This window comes from Ceratotherium simum, chromosome 17 (assembly GCF_057802395.1).
Source record: "Ceratotherium simum simum isolate JZ-2026a chromosome 17, ASM5780239v1, whole genome shotgun sequence".
In the NCBI taxonomy this organism is placed as follows: Eukaryota; Metazoa; Chordata; class Mammalia; order Perissodactyla; family Rhinocerotidae; genus Ceratotherium; species Ceratotherium simum.
The window spans coordinates 15,498,621-15,520,913 of NC_141916.1; the positions used below are offsets into that span (position 1 = coordinate 15,498,621).

Below are 22,293 nucleotides of genomic sequence, written 5' to 3' on the forward strand. Positions count from 1 at the left end.
GCAAACTTGGCCTTTTATTACATAGTATATTTTATGTGTCTTAATATAAAAATATTCTAAACTATTTGCCCTCAGAAAACCTCTGTGGTCCTCAGAGAGGCTTCTTATGTGTCCTGTGACAGCCCCACCACTCGGCCACTGTAGGGCGGCTCTTGGGCACTTGCAGCCCAGGTGCTTCAGTGTGTGGCCCCTAAATCAGTCCCTTCTCTTTGATTTTTTGTCAAACTTCCCTCCACTGTCCCAGGTTATCCCTCTAATGGCTACATTTAGGGAACACTTACTAAGGCCAGCCTCCATGCCAAATGCTTTACATGCATTTTGTCGTTTAAATTCTCGCAACTGCCTGAAGCTCAGAGAGGTGAGGTAGCTTGCCTAAGGTCACACAGCTGTCAAGTGGCAGAATCAGGATTCAAGCACTTGAGTGACTTCCAGCAGACTGTGGCCCCTGCTGCCTCTCAGGGGCCAAGGCTGGAGCACGGCAGCCTCCCCAGGAAGGAGGCTATTGTGGTGCATCTAGAAAGAGCATGCAAGTAATACAAGAAGAGTCAGCAAAGCTAGGTTTAGGTCTAGCTCTGTCCCTGACTAGCTATGGGTTCTTGAGGGAGCCCCTTAGCCTCTGGGTCTTCCTTTATAAAATGGGATGAAAAAGGTCTGTGAAAAGGACAGAGGGAAAAGAGGAGCTAGAGTCATCATCCCAGGTTCATTTCTTGTTCTGTTGTTTACTGGCTGTGCCATCTCAGGCAGGTCACCAAATCCCTAAGCCTCTATCTCCTTCCTTCTGAAGTGTGGAAAAGAAGAGCCGCCTCACAGGGCCACTACAGGATTGACAATAAGATGTGTGAAACGCCGGGACAGCGTATGTAGCAGCAGCTCCATAAAGGCCTCCCACGAGCGGGAGTCCCGTCACAGGGGTGTGAGCGGTGGTGTCCATATTAAGAAATTGTGACTATTAAAATGAGGGAAATGTGTGAGGGCAAAACTACAAAGTAAGGCAATCCCTTAAAAATAAGGAACTGGAGAAGGGTCTGCCTTAATGCACCCCAAAAGAGTTCAGCTGGTTGAAGCCCTGGAGTTCCCTTTCATCGAGAAACCTCTGACATAAGTCAAAATCAGAGAAGGAGCCACAGTTCACGTTTTGCTTTTTGCTTTTCTTTGTTTTATGTTCTTTTTTCCATCTCTTCTCCATGATCCCAGTATGAACACTCCTCCAACCCATCCCTACCTGCACTGGTGCCGGGCACCCAGAATGCATTTGTGTTAAGCCCTTCCAAACATCTCAGGGAGACAGAACGCCTGGGGCAGGTGGAGGTGGGGTGGGGAGGGCCCAGGTCCCTCTGCTAGCTGGTTTGGAGGACAGAGCCAGTCCCTCCACAAAGAGAGACTCAAGCTTTAACGTTGGCTCAGTCCAACTCTGTGACTCGGCCAGTCAGCCCTAATTCCTCAGTGTGGGCAGGACCCCGAAAGACCACCTACCAGCGTCTTGGTGAACTTGTGTGGCCCCAGCCTTGGCAGCCACACACAGGCCCTTCCCAAAGTCCCAGTGATGGGCACTCCGTCTGAAGGGACTCCAGGCCCTGAGCAAACACCGCCCCTCCATCCCCCTGTTGGTGCCTTGCAGTCCTGCCTGGAGGAAGTTTTCCAAAGCAGCTGGGGCTTCCTGAGTGGCCAAGATGCTGTGGGTGGGATGGGGTCTCCTCTCCCTTGGCCTTTTCCCCTAAGCTGGGGTCCCAGGCACCTCTCCCAGTTTGGAAACCAGATTATTTATGGTTTATTTTTGACACCAGATCATCGCTGCCCAAGTTTCATCAATTTGTCACTGTTTTTATTGTCAGCAATTGCCCATAACTGGAGCACATTTAAAATGTCATTGATCTTGGTATTACAGTGTCATAATCTGACAGTAATAGGTGTAGCCAGCACAGGAAGCCCAGGCCCTGAGATTGATGGCGTTCAGCACACCAATTATATTCTGTCCATCTAAGTGATAAAAGAGTACGTAGGAGGCATTCAATAGATAAATTAGATATCGCTCCCAATTATGGCCCTTTATTTTATGGAGTCATATGCTCCCCTTAGAACTTTTTTTCTTCATTTGGCTTGTAAAGGGGCATTACTTGACCCCAAAGACCAGGGCTGCCTCCCCTGCCTGACCCACCTTGGGTTTGACCCTGATCCCTCCCTGCCTTCTAGAAGTCTCTCACCTGGGCTCTCCCTGGAGCTTACCTAGGAGCCTCCTCAGCGTGGTGCGGGGGAATAGGTGTGGGGGGAAGGAGGTGGAGGCGCCCGGTGTCTGGGGAGGAGGTGGATCAGGCCTTTGGGTAGGACGAGGAGGTCTGATGATGACTTTCCTTAATGTGACTCCGGCCAAATAAATGAGATGGGGAGAGGGGCCATTCAATGGGTTACCATCCTCCAGTCCCCAACACCCTGGAGCCTTCAGATTAGGACAACCAGTGAACTGCTGGGGAGGAGGAGGATGGTCAGAACGCTTTCGGTCCTCTGGAAGTGACTTCATCCATCCCCTGCCTCACTCTAGCCTGAATTGAGCCAATCGAAACATTTCTTTGGAAGAACCCCCAGAACCTCCTGCACCCCCATTCCAGTCCAGATCAGATGCCTTCCTCAGCTTGACTCCCAGCCCTGCCACTGTGGTAGCAGAATGATGCCAGCTTTCCTGGGGGGCGGGGGGCAGCGGGCTCCCTGCAGGAGAACAGACCCCAAGAGCAGCTCATTTCCAAGATGAGAGCTCGCCTGAGGCAGGGAAGTGCCTGTCTGTCTAGAAGCGAGAGGAAATACAGTTGGGGGGGGGGATCTCTTTATTTGGAGCCTGGTTTATAAGCACCTTAAACTCTGAGGACAGCCTTGGCCTGGTCCAGACCCCTGTTCCCCTCTCCCTCACGGCCCCCTGAAGCCAGCGGGAAACACAGAGGAGACCGAGACACCAGGTGGTGAACAGTGATCCAGGTCCATTTATTGAGCTTTGAAGGAGAAAGTGTCCACGGGCTGGGCTGTTCCCCACAGCCTGTTGCCATCCCCACTGTTATAAATAATCCTGGCACTAAGTGCCCTGTTACACTTAGGGGAAGTTGTTCTTACCGCGTGAAACCTGAGAATATGGGTCAAGGGAGGAGGGGTGACAGGGGACAGGAGAGAGAGCTGGGGCGCCAGCACCCCGCGGCTTCTCAAGTGCACCCCTGAGCTGGTGATAGATGCATTTCTGGAGCAGTGGATGGCACTTCAAGTGAAATGTTTATAGGAAATGAGTGTGATTTAAACAACGTCTTGGCCGATAAACACCAGCCAGATCGGGGGAGAGGGCGAGCCGAGCCGTAGTGGACTCAAAGGCCCGGAGGCCCCCGTGTTAAGTAGCTGTCGAAGCTCTGCTCAAACACACACACCAGCTTTGGTCTTAACACGTTTTTAAGAGCTGGTTATGATTTCCTTGAGGGCAGCTCAGATTAAGACTCGAGTGGAGCCCCCAGCTGAGCGCCCTCAATAACTGTCCATCACGTCCTCTTTAGAGACAGCAGCCTCCTCCCCCGGCTCAGGGGGCCAGGCCTGCAGAGCGCTGCCAGGCTGCCCTGCCCGTCAGCCTGCTCCCAGGCAGCACCGTGGCCTGTTGCCCTGTGCATGGACCCTGCCCTGGGTGCTGGGGCAGATCCCGAGGACAGGAACTGAGCCCCGCTCACAGCGCTCTCAGTCTTCAAGAGAGAAAACACACAACCTAGGAAAGAAGAGAGTGAAGAGAGCAAAGGGACGGAAGCCAAAGAAGAGAAAACTGTCACCAAATCCAGAATCTGGGCCCTTTTCACCACGTCCTCTGCTGTCAGCCTGGTCCAAGCCGCTCACCTCTCACTTGGATCAGTGCAATAACCTTCCAACAGGTCTCCCTGCGTCTCCCCCAACCCCCGCAATCTATCTCAACACAGAAGACAGAAGGACCATCTGAAAACTGAAGTCCAGTCATCTCTCTCCTCCCCATTTCACTTGGAGTAAAGATGAAAGTCCTTAAGACAGCCTACAAGGCCCTACAGCATCTGGCCCCTCGTTACCTCTCTGACGTCATGCCCTCCAACACTTCTCCTTGCTCACTCCACTCCAGCCACACTGGCCTCCAGGTTCCACAAACTTGCCAGGCATGTGCCTGCCCCAGGGCCTTTGCATTGGCTGTTCCCACTGCTTAGAATACTCTTCCCCAAGATATCTGTGGGGCTTACTTACCCCGTCATCTCTAAGTCTTAGATCAAATACTATATTCTCAATGAGACCTCTTTGACTACCATATTTAAAATTGCAGACTTCCCCTCCATCCTGGTCTCTCTTTCCCTGATCTATTTTTTCTGTAAACCTTATCACCTTCTAATATACAATACAATTTACCTATTTAACAAATGTATTGTTTATTTTCTGTCTCTCCTTGCTAAAATGTAAACTCCACATGGGCAGGGGTCTATCTCTGTTTTGTTCACTGATGCAGCCCAAGAACGGAATAGTCAATAATAATTGCTTAGTGAGTAGATGCAAAGGATGAGGTTAACCAGGTGTGGAGAGGAGGGCAGGGGGAGTCCATCCCAGGCTTGAGGTTAACTTGTGCCTTATCTCACTGCAGGCCATGTGTGAGGATCTGGGGGCCAAGGTGACAGGCACAAGTGCAAGAGCTGGGCTAGGGGATCACCAGAAATGGGGAGATTCAGTTGGCAAGGGGACTAGCCTGGATTCACCCCCTGACTCTGGTGGAAGACTTGGCTTTAGGTTGGGATGTCATCACCTCCGTGACCAAAGTGTTCTTTGGGATAATAATACCCGAGGGATGTGCTGGCAAGAAGGAAGTGGTTGGAAATGAGGGGCGGACTAGGAATTCAGAGGCCCTCAAGTGGGAGGAGGGCGGCTGCTTGTGTATGTAAGTCAGGGGAGGGAACCGAGTCATCATCTCCAGGAGGATGTTCTATCTCCACTGGGGGCAGGATAAAAAGCCATGGGCTGCACCTGAAGTAGAAGGAATCGGAGTTAGACATCAAGAAAGACTTCCCAACAGTGCAGCAGGTAGTAGAGGGAAGGTGTGGAGCCTTGTTCTCTGGAGAACCTGAGTGGACCCAAGGGGGTGGCACCTCTGCCAGGCTAACACTCAGAGCCCTGTGGGTCTGCGAGGCCTGGGAGGGCAGTGTGGGGGACTGGAGCCCTAGAGAAGGTTCCTGCCTCTGCCTGGCCCTCCAGCCCTCCCTCTCACCTGCAGGGCTTCTGAGCTCCTAAGGCAGGAAGTCATCTTACCAGGGTGGGAGGGGAAACTGAGAGTGTTTGGTACTCCACGGCCCCAGCAGTCCAGGTGTGCCCCCCCACCTCCCCCCAGAACTCAGTGCTGAACTCAGCTTTGTGGTGACTTCAGGGTACAAGCCAGGAGGAGTAGCAAATATCTTTGGAGGGTTATACAAGACAGTGGTTTCAGTGGTTATAATGGAGAGAGGAGCCCGGGTGGCCTGGTAGTTCTGAGGGTGGGAGGGAGACTTACTTGTCACTGTGTAACTTTTGGTGCCTTTTCAGTTTTCAACCATATACATGTACTTCCTATTTGAAAAAAATAAAATAATTAAAATCAGACAAAAACAACAACAAAGAATAGATCCAAGGAAGTGGGAACTTCAGGCCTACAATTGCTCCCCTGAGGACAATGACCCAGCCCTTCTGGCTCATGTGTACCCTCCTCCTCATCTGGTATCTCCATTCTCTAGAGGCTCAGAGAGGGGTGTGGCTGGTCTGATGTCACACAGCTTTTAGGGGCTGTGTGACTCTCAGAAAAGGTCTGGGGGGTCAGGTATCCAGACTCTCAGTGTCTTGAATAGCTTGGTCTTCCCCTTGACCTCGCCATGTTGTTTGCAGGGCTGTGTATCTGCCATAAGTCAGCCTTCAAAGAGGTATTTTAAAATGTGCATGATCTTAACTGCCACCTTTCCCAGAGAGTCATCTCTTTTCGGCGCTCTCCTCTGTCCCTGGTGTGGTGACTGATGGTTTATTCCCTCCCTTCCTGCCTCCCTCCTCTCCACCATCCTCAACCACCAAGGTGGCTCTTCAATGCAATTTGGCCCTGCCCGTGATGAGACAGGTGACCTTGAGCAAGTCATTTAACCTTTCTGTGCCTCTCTTTCTTCACCTATAATGGAGGACGTGACCTTCCTCCCACTGGTCTCCATCCATCCACGAGTAAACGAGCCTGTGCCCAGCACTGAGCCCGGCACCAAGATCACACGAGATGATGTCCGTGGAGTCAGTACAGAGGCACAGAGAGTTATTGCCAAGGCCTGCTTCCCTGGCTGCTTTTCGCTCCAACCCCCCATCTGGCACGCCCTGGGAGGAACAGCCTCATTGTCTGCTCCCAACCTCCCAGCTTCTGGCACTGCCCCTAGGGTGAAGCTGACATCCTCTGGATAAAGTGTCAGGGCTGCAGAAATAGCCTCTTCCCCAGGCTCTTTTATTGGCTAGATCCCGAGGGTATCGCTTTGCCTGCAAAAAAGAATGATGCTAAATTCGCTGTGGATCTTCAGTCTGGAACTTCAGAAGCGTCCAACTCTCTTGTCCTCTGGGGGCTCCATCCCTGAGACTCTGCTCATGGCCCTGTCCTGCTCATTTCTCTCCTTTCCTGAGCCCCACGCCTCCGGAGGACAGGCGTGGAGACTAAGATTCTGCGATTGGAAACTCTCTCACATTTGCCTCCCTCTAAACGTAACCTGGGCTGTGGAGGAAAGAGGGCCCCTTCTTTAAAACCACTACCACCTCAGAGCACCTAGGAGCTTGTTTCAGATAGAGAAGTTTCCAGAGCTCTTGGAGGGAGGTCGTCCCCACTCCCTGCCTGGCCACCGAGGGTTGAGTGAGTATCAGTGGGAGGGAGGAGTGTTTGTAGAAAACATGTGCTGCTTCAGCCTGGTGACAATTATCCCAAGTCAAGTCAAAGTGATGATGATGGACCATGGGGAAGGAGGGAGCAAGTTTAGACATAAGGAGGCACCTCCTGATTGTCAGGGAACAGGTTTAAGGAGAGGGGTTGTGGAGGGGCAGATGGAGCTACTCAGACACAGTCCTTCTGGAGGCAGAAGGAAGGATGAGATGATCTGGGGGTTGCAAAGGATCCAGGGATTCCATGATGTTGCACGGCTGGCAGTGACTGGGGAGGAGGCCAGGGAGATGTTAGTTCATCCTCATCTAGAGCACAAACCCTGGGATGAGGACCAGGCTCTCTGGAACCCCCCACAGCCCAGCACAGAGCCTCACACAGGGCAGACTGGAGAATCTGACTGAAAAGGACAAGTCTTTCCCTGGAAGATGTGCCAACTCCATCCTCAAGGAAGCACAATTGCGTTAGAGTCCCAGCAAAAATGGTTCCAAACTGTGGGACCTGGAAGTACTTCCTCACGTCCAACCTCAATCCTGCTTACCCCAGCTTGATCTCACTGCAACCTGACCCATCCCCAGAGGACTAACTGAGCAGGGAATAAGGGCCTTGCTTTCAGGCATAGCCTATTGGCCATGGGAGGCAGAACAAGTTGGCCAAACTCTCAAGAACCTGTGTCAGCTCCCGGGAGCCCCGTGGGAAGTGGGGGAGGGAGGCGCTTCCGTAGAACTGCCCACTCCGCGAGGACATGAGCAGAACAGCAGAGGGCACAGCCGCGGGGGGTTGAGTGTCCAGAAGAGGCGGGGTTCTGGAAACCCCTCTTGGATGGGGGTGAGAGCCCCTCTGGATGCTCAGCCCCTCCACCCCCGAGGACAGCCTGCAGCATCCAAAGCGCAGGAACTGACCCTGCGTCATTCTGGCAGCCCCAGCGCCCAGCGCAGAGCAGATGCTCCAAACACATGGGTTGAATGAATAAATGAGCCTGGGGGCCAAGAGCTAGCCCAGCAGCAGCTGGAGTCCGTCTTTGGATAAGGTATTCCCCTCTCTGGGCCTCAGTTTCCCCATCTGTAAAATGAGGGGCTCGCACTAGATTCTAAGGTTTTCTTCACCCTGTTTCCCCGTTCTCTCATCTGTTGCTTTCCAGTTCTCTCTCCCTCTACATCCTCTCTTCTCTCCTCTTAAACCCTTCTCTCCACTTAGCCCACATGCTCTGCACCCCTTTCTCAGTCTCTCCCTCCCCGGCCACCTTTCTCCTGTTTCGCCTTTACGGGTGTTTTGCTCTCTCTTTCTGGTTCTGGTGATTCCTCCCTCACTACCCTGGCCCTTCCCTGGAACCTTCTGTGTTCTGGTTCCCCTCTCCCCCATTCTAGCGCCCCCTCCACTGACACCAGAACGGGGAGACTGGAAGAAGGGGAGGGGTCCTAAGGCAGCGTCTGTCTTGCCCCTGCAATGGCCCCTGCGCGGTGCCCCAGGTCCCCGCCCCCCAGCGTGGCCCGCCCCTCTCGCAGCAGCCGGTGCCGCCGCGCGCCCTCGCCCCGCGCTAATGCGATCTGGAGAGACCCGGGCGGGCGGCGGGCAGTCTGGGCCCAGCATCCCGGGCGGCGCTGATGGATGGTCCCCTGACAGTAATCGCAGAATGAGGACGCGCCGGCGACGCTCTCGCCCGAGGCCCCGCTGTTTGGCGAGCTCGGAGTCCCTCCTTCCACAGCACCTGCCTCCCGGGCGCTGTCCCCAGCCCACTCTGCTTTGGAGAGGACTGAGGCCTCCAGGTTAGAGCCAAGGTGGGGACTTTCCCTACTCTGTCTCCCCCAAGACACTGGTTTCTGTTTTGGAATTGTCCTTGAATCCTACACTGCATCTGTGATTCTGCATAAGCTACTCATCTCTTAGGGCCTTGGTTTTCCCTTCCGTATAGTGGGAAATAATGGTCTTTTAAGCCTGGATGGAGAGTGTTAGCAGTAAAAAAGAAAATATTGAGGAAAATTGCCACTCTCCCTTAACTAGAAATTAATTTTTACTTTTAGTTCACAGTGCTCAGAATAGCCTGGGCTAATATATAAAGCTGAATGAGGGCTGGGTGGACTTCCACACACAGAACACATGGTTATACATGTACATGTGTCATAACATTTGGGGCTGTCTAATCAATATATCTGAACATAAGAGATGGCAACATCAGTATTGCTCGGATGTCTTTAAAGAGAAGCACATCAGAGCAGGTATTTCTCCAGGGAGGTGACCATCTCGAGCAGGACTCTTTCCACTCTCCTGAGGTCCACCTACTGGTCTAAGCCCCAACGCTCGGCCAGTCTTGGGATCCCCTTCAATCCCGGGCTGGGCCGAGTAAGGGCTGTGAAGAGAGGATTCCCCTTGGGGAAATGTTCCCGGACAATTTCCCACCCCACACCCACTTCCAGGTGACACAGAGTTCCAAGGTTCCTCCACTCCTCCACCCCAGGGGATCCCCCTTGGGCTGGGGACAAGGATCCAGAACCAATTACAATTCTGAGAATACACCCAGACGCCTCCTCACTCCCTTTTAACCTTTCCCTCTCGTCAGAAGCCAAATTGAGTTAGTGTTGAGTTTTGATTTAATTCCCGAAATGGAGTCATAATCTATTTAGTGTCCTTTTTCCAAAGTCCTGGGTACTGAAGTGTGGGGTGGGGGGAGTTAATGAGAGAGCAGCTCTGGTGCTTGCAGAGCACCCTCACACACACAGCATCCAAGTAACACCAAAGAGCAGGAGACACCATGGTCCCGAGGGCCACTGTGGTATGATGGTGATGATGATGATGGTGATGATGACGACCACTAATATTTACCATGTGCCGTTACTGAGGTAGCCACTGTACATGCATTTCTCACTTAAGTCTCACAATTACCTTCTGGGTACCATTAATATTCTCTAGCCCTGGTGGTCTAGTGGTTAAGATTCGGTGCTCTCACCGCCACGCCTGGGTTTGTTTCCCCATCAGGGAACCACATCACCATCCGTTGGTTGTCATACTGTGGTGGCTGTGTGTTGCTGTGATGCTGAAAGCTACACCACCAGTATTTCAAATACCAGCAGGGTCACCCATGGTGGACAGGTTTCACCAGAGCTTCCAGACTAAGACAGACTAGGAAAAAGGACCTGGCCACCCACTTCCAAAAAAAATTGGCCATGGAAACCCTATGAACAGCAGCAGAGCATTGTCTGATACAGCGCCAGAAGGTGAGAGGATGGGGCAAAAATACTGGGCAGGGTTCTGCTCTGCTGTCCACAGGGTCACTAGGAGTCAGAATCCACTCGATGCCACCAACAACAAATAGATGAAGACTCTGAGACTTAGAGAGGTTAAGTAGCTTATGCTGCATCCTACAGCTTTAATTCAATGGCAGAGACCAAACTTGAAACTACACAGTCAGACTACCCAGCCTGTGCTCTTAACCACACTTAACTGCGTGACCCTGGGCAAGATACTTAACTGCTACATGCCCCAGTTCCCTTATTTGCATAACATAGATAATAAATAGGGATAATAACATACTCCCTTCATAGAGTTGTTGTATTGATTACATGAGATAAAGCATTCACCATACTCACAGTAAACATTCAATTGTTTAAGTGCCCTAAACATTGGGGTAGGGTTGGGCAAGGGAAGGAGTGCAAGGCAATGCAATGGGGTGACTATTCATTAGCAATTGTTACCGTTGATAATAGTTATCATGTATTGGAGAGCCTACTGGGCACAGGCAATTCTACAAGGAAAAGATTGCTATGCCTATTTCACAGATGAAGAAACTGAGTTTCAGATACATTAAGTAAACTGCCTAAAGCCATCCAGTTAATAAATGCCAGAACAGAGCTTATATTCAAACATTGGGCCCTTGGACTCCAAAGCCTGCTGCTCCCAGTGCCCCCAGGGTCACCAGAGACTGGCCTCTCCTGGGAGAGGTCAGGGCTGAGGCCAACAAGCCCCAGTCACACCCTCTACCACCTGATTTTCTCCAGGTGAGCAATGTTTCCTTAAAGGAACAGGAGGAAAGCAAATAAAGGTGCTGCGACAGTTTCTCCCTCCCCCAGAGCAAAGGTGGAGTCTCCCTCCCCTCCCTCTCCTTGCTCCCTGTTTCCTCAGTGCTCAAGTTTGTCGCCATTAAACAGAAGAGGAGAAAGTTTGAACCAGGCATGAAATATTTATCAGTTAATTACAATATGCAGATTCTGTTCCTGGGGGTGATTTATCTTTTTGGAAATATAGGAAAAGATCCTGGAAACTTGTATCCTAATTGCTTGTCCTATTATTGTAGCAACCAGGTAGAAACTCCATTTACTATGTAACTACAAATTTTCCCACCAGCTGCCTCTGCCTCTGTCGCTGGTGGTCTGGGGACCATACATTTTCTGACGAGAGAGGGGCCTCTAGGAGGTCAATTTGTCCATTCCCCTGTTTCCTCTTGGGGTGGCCCCTTTCTAAATCCTAACAGTTGTAGGAAATGAAAAGGATGAGAATCTCTGAAATTCAGACATCTCAAGAAAAGCCAGTGCTAAGTGACACCCTCCCCCACTGAAGCAATGCGGCTGCTGAGGGGGCGCCCTGCGTTGGGAAGAAGCTCTGGGCTGAGAATCCTTCCTGCCCCTGTTCTTCGCTCACACACAGGAGGAGAGCAAAGTGGCAGGTCCTCTCACCTCCTGTATCACCTCCTAGGACCCATACCTCAACCCTGGCTGCATATTAGCATCACCTGAGGAGTTTTTAAAACTCCAGATGCCTGGGCACAACTCCAGACCAACCAAATAAGACTCTCTGGAGGTGGGACCCAGGCGTCAGTATTTTTTAAAGCTCCCCAGGGAGCTCCAATGTGCAGCAAAAGATGAGAACCTCTAGGGCAAACAGAAGAGTATGGCTGCCTGGTAAAGGGGCCCTGATTATCTGCAAGATGAGGTCATTTTTATCCCTCTCTTTGAGGTGCTGGAGGAGGCAACTCCGTCACTTTTATTGGAATCTGAAGAGCATCCTTTTCCCTCCTCACAAGAAGCTTCTAATATTAACCACCATTTATCAAGCCGCTGCTGAATGCTTGGGTCTATGCAAATAAAATTTAATCTGATCTACACAACAACTCTCGAAGGTCAGCGGGTATGTCCATTTCATGGATGGCTCAGAGAGGTTAAGAAATTTGCCTAAGGTTGTACAAACTAGCACATGACACATCTGGGATTTGAATCCAAAACCCATGCTTTTAACCACATGTACTACACCGCCTCTCAGTTTCTCAAGGCTGGAAGGAAGGGCCCAGGGCACATCGTCTCAGAGGGGCTACCGTGGATGGGGCATGGAGGAGAGAGTCGGGGGACAGACCGGGGAGGGGCTGTAGGGATGAGACGAGGCACCTGAAGGAGGGTGTGGTGAGGATTCCACACTGGAGGGGCAGTGGCTGTGGAGAGAGCTGGGGAATGGGGTCCGGGAGTGGGTGCTGCCACTCAGATGTCAGGAAGGGTGAGGAGTGCCCACGAGACGGGGTAGCTGGGGCGGGGGAGGGACCCTGTGTGGGAGGAGGGGTCTTTGTGAGGCCCGCAGCAGCCGTGAGGAATGCCCGCCATGAATACTAAGGGCAAAAAGAAGAGAAAGGGCCAGAGGGGGCTGGGTGATGTTTAGCTGCTGGGGTGATTAATGGGGGTGAACGGAGGGTGAAACTCAAACCCTCCGAACGGAGATGGTGGGGAATGGTCGTCCAAGAACAACAGTGCACTGTTTCCTGGAGAAAGCCAATGTCCAGAGGAGGGGCTGGTGGGGAGGACGCGGGCGCAGTTGCTCCTTCCCTTTTTTCCCAAGGTCTCTTTATTTGCCATCAAACAGTAAATGAAAATATACTTGCCAGCTCCAAGCGACTCTCTGGATGGGCTTCCTACCTGCCTCTGGCTTGGGGGAGACCAGGGACGCTGGGTGGCTCGGGGGAAGAGCCAGTGAGGTTTGGGATGACAATGAGATGATTCCACAGACAGCTCCACTGGGGCACGAAGTGGTGATGTGCTGGCTCCACCACTGGCTTCCCTCTGGACCAGAAACGCACTGAGAGACACAGGGGGTTGGGTCCCCGAATGTCCTACAGAAAGTGGTGGTGTTCTTAGAGCAGCCCCGGCCTCAGAGAGGGAGGGAGAGTTGGGAGAAGGAGGAGGGAGGGCCCTGGTAGCAGGGTGTTGAGTTGGGTTTGAGGAACAGAGGTGGGAAGTAGCAGGTTTGAAGCCCCCTCCCTCATTTCCTACTTCTGTCTCCCACCAACTGTGGGAGCTGCCTCGACCTCCCGAACAGACTTTTTAGAGGGCAGGAAAGGAGGGCGAGGGGATAAAAAGAACTGTCTCAGTGCAGGGGAGGTGGGCTGCAGGCGGGGATTTAGATGGAAATGATCTCATGGGATAGAATTTTCTCCTTCTCTAGGCTGTTACAGATGTGAAACAACCAGCAGATCCCACTTCCCCACCCCTAACCATCCATGGGTATGGTGTATCTTCAAGCCTTTGCCTCCTACAGGGGAGTGGGGTGGGGGTAAAGGAGGGTCAGGAAAAAGAGCCAGGTGTGTATTCAGGGGTCCTTCAAGGGCTAAGGGAGGCCAACAGCTCCTTAGGGCCAGGGAGGCAGAATGCCCATCCCTGATCCCCAATCACTGGGGTATTGCGCCTAGGAGTCCTGCCTCCGCATTGGCCTTAGCCAAGCTGCTTCCCTCGTTGGGGTCTCACTCCCAGTCCCCATTCTATCTTTTCAGGAGCCAAGCCTACAAAGCACTTTGAAATCTGAAGTTAGTGGGAGGTGGTTCATTGAATGCAAATACTCTGTGAGGTGCAACATGACTTGTAGCAAAATGAGACAACCATTTCACAAAGGCGCTGAGTTCAAGGGCTGCCTTCAAAAGAGGCCAGGACTCAGTTTGTCCTGAGGGCAAGGGCTAACAGAGGCTACCCTGTGCTTCACAGAGGTGAAGAAAATAAATGAGCCCACCAGAGAGCAATGGTCACAATCAACAGTCTTAATTATGAATTAATTCATAATTATTTCAGACTTGCAGATAAGCACAAGCCCGCTGAAATTATCTCCCAGGGAGGAACACAGTTGGAGGAGGTGGGAAGGGGACTTCAGTGCAGCCATTACTTCCAGAGGCCCCTAAGTTCATTCTCTGCTTCCCAGCCAGAACCTAGAAGAGTTTCATCAGCTTCCTTGGCTGATTCCTCCCCCCAAGCTTCTAAATACAGTGCCACACTGTCTCTGTTCTTTCTGAGGCCAGAGGGCCACCCCGGCCAAAGTGACTTCAGAACCCGGACTCTGGATTTCTGGGGTCTGTTCCCTGCTGCCTGTTCTGTTCATATATGGGGTGCCCTCAGGAGGGGCTGGCGCTGGGTGTCCCAGGGAGGTGTGGTCATCTTTCTGACTCTTCTCCCTCTCCCTCCTCCCTTCTCATGGGGATTGCCTATGAGCCCTATACTGCGGCTGAAGGCCTCTCCAACTCTCCACGGGAAGAGAAACAGGGAGCACCCTTTCTAGCGTGGATGCAGCTGGTTCCAGGATCTGGGTTTGAGGGCCTGACTCTGACCTCCTGAGAAGACATCTACATGGCATCAATAACGGAGGTACGGCCTAACTAGGGCTGTGGAGGCATGCCCAACACCAGACCCAGCACTCCGCTGCTCTTCTCCCCAAAACCCATAATCCCAAATTCCCATTTCAGGGTATTTAAAGATACTTTAAAGGAATCTCAAAGTGCTGCTCAGAACCTCAAAGCTCCAGGGGATCTCATTCTCTCTCTCAGGGAATCGTAAAAGGAGGAGAGATTCTTGTTCTTCCAAATAGACCTTCAAAAGGAAGACCTTCCAAATTGAGGTCTTAGACCACAAAGGGACCTTATCTTCTGCCCACCAGGAGATCCTTGACCACCATCTCTGCTATGAACCATCTTCTTCAAAATGCTAAAAGGAAAAGGAGCTAGAGGATCATGGGCCAAGGGGATCTGGCATTAGAAAGGACTTCTAATTCCAGTCCTACAGTTTTCCCATCAGCCTTGTCATTTGCATCAAATATTCATGTCAGGCTAAATCTACAGGATGAAGGGAGTTGAAACATTGAGACCTAAAAGCCCTTTTCCAAATCTGTAGGTATGGGAGCACGCTTGAAAAGCCACTACCAGGCAAGGTGGATGGTCAGCCAGGCACACGGGGTGGGCACCTCCTGCCCTGGGGACCACACACCCGCCCTTCACCCCAAGCTCTCTCCTTCCCTGGCCCCACTTTCGGTCTCGAAAGGAGGATCAGTTAGGTGTGATCCAAGTTATCCAGAAAATTAACTGCGGAAGCACGAATTGTTTTTAAAAATGCCACTCCTTTGGCCTCCTCAAAGATGAGATCCTTAAATCCTTCCCTAGCTCCTCCTACTCTCCACCCACCTCCCCAATATACACTCCCAAATCCTAGCTACAAAAAAGTCTAAATGTAGAGGGGCAAACTTTCCTGATCTACCATTTTCCCCCACCTGCAACCCTTGTCCCCTCCCCCCAAATTTTTTTCTCTCTCTCCTGAGCCTCTGCTCTTCGCTTCTTTAAAAAAAAAAAAAAAAAACTAAGAAGAAGGAATTTTCAATAGTCCCACTTGTCAAGCGAAGACCATCTTTTAACCTTCAACAGCAGCGAAAGCCGTGTGAACTCTCGGTGAACCAAGATTGAAGTCATAAATCACGCGTACAAAGGCGGCTGCGGAGGCTGGCGCGGGCTGCTGCACCTTTAACGCTTTCTGGGGCTGACAGGCGGCGGCCCAGCTAAAGTTCACAGCGCCCGGGGAGGGCCCGCCCCCGCCTCCCCTCCCCCAGCCCCGGCCCGGCCCCGGCCCCGGCCCCGGCCCCCGGCTCCCGGCCCCGGCCCCGGCCCCGGCCCGGCGCGCCGCCCGAGCCTCGCCGAGGAGGCCCCGAAGCTGCTCGCGCAAATGAAGGAGGGGAGCATTTTCTCCACCGCCCCAATCGGGCCGGTTACTCCCTGTCCACCCCCCCACCCCTGTATTTAAATACACCCCTACCTATTTAAATAGGCAACTAGATCTAGACGCACACAATAATTAACTTGTTTTGTCTTGGGCATTTTCTACAGGACCCCAAGAGATGGACCTTCCACTCTCTTTCCTCCTCTGGAACTGGCATCCTTCATCTCTGTCTGTACAGGCCCAAGTATACAGATCCTCGGGGTTCCAACAGGATCTGAGTCATTGGAACCAGGAACACCTGGCTGAAACATGCCATACAATTAGAATTCTCTTTTTCTTTACCTTTTCTTTCTTTTTTTAAAAAAATATTTTTAAGAGGGCTAGAATTTAGTCAGCCTCCTCGCCCGGGGTGGAGAAGCCGGGGCACGGAAAAGGAAAACCTTCCTGCAAGGCCCGGCCTCAGCCCCTCGCAGGATCTCCAGGCTTCCCGACCGAGCCGGACTCGCTTCCTTTCCTCGGCCTTTCGGCCTCCTCCTCCGATCGTTTTTTCCTCCCCCCACCGTCTTCTCTTCGGTTTAATTAAAGTTCAGCGACTCCACTTGCCTTTCCTCTCCTCTGGGTTCTCGCGGAAAGCGGAAAGGGGAAAGCAGACGGCCCAGCAGCCACGGGCCTAGCGCCCAGGCACAGCCCCGGCCTGCCGCCGGTGGGGCCTCCTCTTGCCCGCCTCCCTCCGCCGCCCGCGGCCTCCCAGACCCGGCTCCCTTGCCCCTCCACCCTCCCGCAGGTGTGAAGGCGCTGGCCTGGGAGATCTGAATGACGGGTCTGGGTAGGAGTGTCCTGTCGTCCCCTAGACCCCTAACGCTTGCTCCAGAAAGTTTGGAGGATAGGTACACCCCGACATAGGCAACCGCTCCCCCAAACCCACGGCTGACTAATCTATATGACAAAAGCCCGTGATGGATTTGGTATATGTTAATTCACAATGCCCTTTCCTCCAGAATTTAACTATAAGTTAATACACACCGGAAACCACGCGCATACACGCTCGTTAATGGGCTTAGGTATTAGCGAGTCCTAACGATGCATACAAATGTGCTCTGCGCTCTGTAGGCCCCTCAAGATTTATGGGCCTTGAGCTCTCTGAAGCTGTAAACAAGGAGAAAAAAAAGAGAAAGAGAGAGACTGGGGGAAAGAGACAGAGGCCTGACTCACCCCTCCAGGTTGTGGGAGAGAAGGAATCTCTGCAAGTGGGTTCTTATGTATTTTCCTTTTCTTACGGGCTCGTGTGTGTGGGTTTGGGCATCGTCTGGGGGTGGTGGTTGCGCCTGAACGCCGGGTGCGTGGGCAGTGTGGTGTTTGCGCGCTGGGGTAGGAGGACGGCCGCTTGCCTCCTCCGGTGCATTGCTGTGCAGGGGCCTGAGCGCAGCAGGCGTTTGTGGGCATGTACCTGGGACTGTGTGCACACGCTGCTAGGTGTGTGTGTGTGTGTGTGTGCGTGCGTGCACGTGTGACAAGCAGGCCTCCCTGTGGGCCCGGCTGTTGTCCCCTGAACCCCGTGAACAAATCTCTAACAACAATCATAATAACAATAAAAGCTAACAATAAAAACAGTAGTTAACAGTCCCTCCCTAGCAGGATAACAATAAAATGCAAGAGGAGATATTTTGAGGAGGGGACGGGGGAAGAAGTCAGGATCACAGCATCTGAGGAGAAGACAAGGAAGGAAGGAAGGAAGTTAGCGTCTTCGTATGTCCTTGGGGGGCTGAGTTTGGGACCCCCCCTCCCCCCATAAGGTCCTCCGGCCAGAGGAGGAGAGGGAGAGCCAGGAGGCCGCTCTGCCCCGCTTCTTTTTCTCCGGCTTTTGCTTTGTGCTATCAGGGGAAGGGCCCGACACACGGGGGTGGTGAGTGACTTTGGGGACTCCCTGGAGCCCCCGTTTTAAAGAGGATGGCATGCGTGCCGAGTCAGGCCGAGGGGCAGAGAGGAACGAGGCGATGACCACAGCCGGGGTCCCGGCCCGCCGGGCGGCGGAGATGCCCTGGAGATTGAGCTGCCCGCCAGGGACGGAAGCTGAAAAACATTTATGGCCGCCTGAACGAGGGGAGAGCGAGGCTGGGGGTCCAGGAGGCCCAGGGAAAGTTCCCTTCCTGGGGTATTTTCTTAAAAAAAGAGAGAAAAGGGAGGGGTTGAGTTGAGGCGCTTAGAATTTTCCTTCGCGGGCTTGGAGCGGAGCGGATTTCCATAAAGGAAGAGAAGACCACGGTCCCGGATCCTTCCTCGTTCGCCTCATCCTCTCCAGGTACAATTTTCTGATAATCGTATTAATTTATTTATTTGGGGGAGGAGGGAGTCCGAGGTGTAGAGATAGGACGCTTGCTGGAGAGGAAGCCGCCCCACAGTTTCGGGTCTAACGAAATCCCCCCCTCTAAAAACAATTATATTCCAAAAAAAGCAAAGAGGAAATATAAAAACATAAATTAGCCAACTTTTTAAAAGAAAATGACCATAACAAATGAGCGTGAGAACTTTGAAAAGATTTAAGTCACAAACCTTTTCAGAGGTTTGGATTCTTTTTCAACAGCCGGTGACCCATCTGGTTTGAAAAGAGACGGAGAAATACACTCTCCACTGAGTCACTTCTTCCAGACCAGTGTGCACAACAGAGAGCGAAAAAGAACCCTGGGCGTCCTCGCCTTTGAAAACCACACGGGGTGCAGGACCCTGCGGTAACGAATCGGACAAAATAATAAAATGAAACCGGTGGAAGCGCTGAGCGCAGGGGCGCCGAGAAGGCCCGGGTCTTGGGTTCCAGGCGGCCGCCGGGCGAGGCAGCTGCCCGGGGCGATGGGGCGCCGGGCGGCCAGGCACCGGCTGGCGACCCCGCTCCGTCTCCAGTCTCGGCCTCCCCAGCCTGGCCTGCAGCCCCCTCTCCCCAGCCAGCCTCGGCGCACCTCCTGCTCTCTCGGCTAGGATGCTCAGTCAGCCGCGGTTTCCCTGGTGGGAGGATTTTGGGCCTAAGACGGGGGCAAAGTGACTCAAGCTAGACTCTTCATTTTTCTCCCCTAGGCCTCTCCGCTCGCCCGAGCTCTCTGCCACCGGGAGACTTACACGGAAGGGGCTTCGGGGCTGCCCACCACCCACTCCTACTTGGTTTCCCAAAGTCCAGCGACCTCCCACTCTCCTTAGGGGAAAATATCAGTGCCCACACCCCTCTGCGCCGGCTCGTATGTGACCGTGCTCGCTTGAGGAATATCTTACAAAGAAGAAGAAAAAGAAAGGCCGGCTTAGAGCCGTGTTTACATCTAGTTCTACTGATCCCTTCACATCTGGAGAGTTTATTTATAACTCCCACTATAACTCTCTCTGTTTGGAGGCACTGGTGGCTCTATTGACAGACTGATGTCTAGGAAATATTGCTCTATCTCTAACCATACCTAAATGTGCTGTGGTTGTATTTACAGATTTATGCTTGAGGAAAATATAATTATTTCCATTGTATTTGTGCTTATACAATAGTTATAGGAGCAGATTTATATATGAGAAAATATACGACTCTCTTATAGCCATCCAGGTTTATGGACATTTGATATCCTGACAGATTTATGTCTCTTAGCAGCTATATAGATAAATGTATATCGTTGGAATTATGTATCAGGAGATATATACTTATTGATTGTGATATAGGGTAGTTAGGGCATTCACTTAGAACCATATATGGCTATGGAGATATTTCTATATTATTATCACTATATATAGGCATATCTATTTATAACTACATAGTTATAAAAATAGACATAAGTAATTATAGTCCTATATGTACAAGCTGCTCTCTCTCCCTAGAGTTATAGACACTTGGGAATATAACTCTATAGCGATATCTGTATGTATATAAGGGTGTAATTATCTCATGATGTGTGTGTATTGGGGCTGAGGCCAGTCCATCTCTGTACAGACATATTTATTTATATGTGGGGGCTGAGAGAGACTTATTTAGGGAAATTTTTTGAGGGCCCACTGGAAAGCTGTATCTGGCTATCTAGGAAACCAGCTAGCAGAGTCCTTGACTTGTGGAGGGATGGAGTTACAAAACGGTAAACAGAGCACAGGAAGCCTGGAGGAGGAGAGGAGGAGGCAGATGGAGGGGATTGGGGCTGGCAGGAACAGATGGACAGGGAGGAAAGGAGGAAACCCCTGGCACCCACCCGAAGGTAGGGACTGGATTTGTGAGGGGCTGGTGCAGATGATGTGGGTCTTACAGAAGGGGAGGCAGAGAACAGTCCTACAACCCAGATACTCTCCACCGAGGGAGGGAGCGGCCTTCAGTTTGGCTTTTAGTGCAGGAAAGGTCAGCTGCCGCCCAGCCCCTCCCACGTTCCTGGCACATTTCTCTTAAACCCTAATTCTGGGGTCTCAAAGAGTGGGCTTTAGAGGTGAAGAGATTTAGAAGGGACAGGGCAGGGAGCGGGGTGCACTTTCCCTACCGCTGCTTTCTGGTATATGGCCAGGAAAGCGAGGGAATGTGGCCAAATAAACCTTGCTTTCACTTGGGCCGCCTGTGCCTTTGGGGGGCTTTCTGGTCTGGACTGGGAGCCTGGTGGATTGAGGGGTGGATTTTAGAGTGTTGGGCCTATTCTGATGGGGGTTTCAGGAGGCCTTTCCCACCCCCTTCTCTCAGAGCCCTGGGCCTCAGGGGCTAATTCTGCTCCCTTGGGCCACTCCTCTGTTGCTTCCCAAATTGGGGTACACAGGGGCCCTTCCTCTGTTGCTTCCAAAGTTAGGGTACACAGGGGTCCCTCCAGCTCCCTAACAGCACTGCCTTGGACTTTTACGGGGAGAATTTAACTTTACCGAGCGGGAACATGGATCTGATCCTCTAGACCGCACTTTTCGACTCACATCTACACGGTTCTCCCGCCAGCCCCCTTCCCCACGCCCCTAGGCCCAGACTCCACAATTCTTTCCCCGCCTCCACCCATCCCAGGAGAAAAGGACACCCCAACCCCAGTTCCTTTTTTTTTTTTTAACCAGGGAGTCACAGACATCTTTGCTGAATGGTTTGTGTGAGGAGTTTCCCTGCGCTCAGTCACAGCAGCCAGCCCAGCTTCCAAGATCTCTAGGATGCTGGGAAGGGAGTGGAGACCCCTGGGCTGGGGTTAAATGCCAAGCGCCACCCTCCACACACCTCTGCCCTGGAGATTGGAACTGCTCCAGGGCAGGGACTCTGTCTGCTGCCTGGCACAGAGGGGTCGCCCCATACGTACTTGTTGAGGTAACTGAATGGCAATCAATCCAAAAGCTGTTGGCAGAGGGAGTCTCACCTTCCATGGCCACCTCTGGCTAGCAGGCACCTGGGTACCCGGGCTGGAGCCAGGCCGGGATCACGTGGCTGCTGGCAGCAGCGGGCTCTGGCAGGGCCAGTGGTTAGTGCGGGGTGGGAGAGCAGCTTGAGCCCAGGATACGGGGAGTGGGGGTGGAACAAGGCACCCAGAGCCAGGAAATGGGGGCGGAGGCAAGGCAGGCTCTGCCTCCCTCGTGTGCCTCTGCCCCCCACCGCAGCCTCCTGGCTCCCCAGACCCCCAAGTATATGAAAACCAAACCAGAGCCAAGCCCTGAGCCGGGAAGGAGCTGTCCGCCCGCCGGAGGGGCCCAAAGAGGAACCACCACTTGGTCCATTAAGAAATACACAAATAAAACAAGAATAAATCAGCGGGAGACAGCCAGCCTGGCTGAAGGAAAGGCCTCTCTCTATGCCTCAGCCCTGCTCCAGGGATACTACCAAATGAATCAGAATTCATGTTCAAAAAAATTTTTAACTTGAAAAAGCTCACAAATTTTCTGGTCCGGTAATACCACCTAATCAGGTTGTCTCATATAGTTATTTTCTTTATTGTCATCATTCCCTCCATTCGGTCCCTGTAAAAGAGTTCCTTCCTGGAGTGTGTGGACAGGCAGGTCACCGTCAGGGAATGCGGTAAGGTGGGCAGGTTCGGAGTTTCCCCCTCTGGTGAGGATCCTGGTCTGCAGGGAAGGGGCGGTCTTCCCCTCTCCCATCAAGGCTTGGATGGGGGAGAACTCTCCCACACTTGGTTCCTTTTTCCCCTAAGGATCTTTAGAGGCAATCTGCTCTGTGTCTGGGTGAGGGACCGAGGTCCAGAGAGGGGCTAAGTTAAACCTGGAATCTCATTTCTAGTCGCCCAGCTTTTGACAATTTCCTCCTCAAACCCCCAGCCCTCCCCTGCCCCCAATACCTAATGCCCTTGGGGCTGGTGGATGCTTTCCCTAAAGACAGGCAGAGAGGGAGAATGGAGGGGCCTGCATTTACATATGTTTGCCTGAGCAGGACTCCGGGCAGGTGTCTGGGCTCAGGCCAGGAGGCGGGGTACAGTGGCTGTAAACCTCACAACCTTTGGGGTTCAGATCACGACTGTCCTCTGCTAAAGGGCAGGAAGTGAAGAGACACTGGCCATGCGTTGT

General features: G+C 52.4%; 2 long non-coding RNA genes across 2 annotated transcripts in view; one reads left to right on the plus strand and one right to left on the minus strand.

Moving 5' to 3' along the window:
- Positions 1–2,946: 2,946 nt before the first annotated feature.
- Positions 2,947–22,293, minus strand: part of LOC106801653 (uncharacterized) — a 34,729-nt gene continuing 15,382 nt past the window's right edge. Inside the window, exons 2-3 of the long non-coding RNA XR_015554933.1 lie at positions 5,507–5,562; positions 2,947–4,986 (exon numbers count right to left, since the gene is read on the minus strand). This is a non-coding gene — a long non-coding RNA (uncharacterized LOC106801653). The remainder of the gene's footprint in view (positions 4,987–5,506; positions 5,563–22,293) is intronic.
- LOC147914713 (uncharacterized) lies at positions 17,002–20,696 on the plus strand. Its single transcript, XR_015554934.1, has 3 exons — positions 17,002–18,118; positions 18,401–18,545; positions 18,886–20,696. It is a non-coding gene; the product is annotated as an uncharacterized LOC147914713 (long non-coding RNA).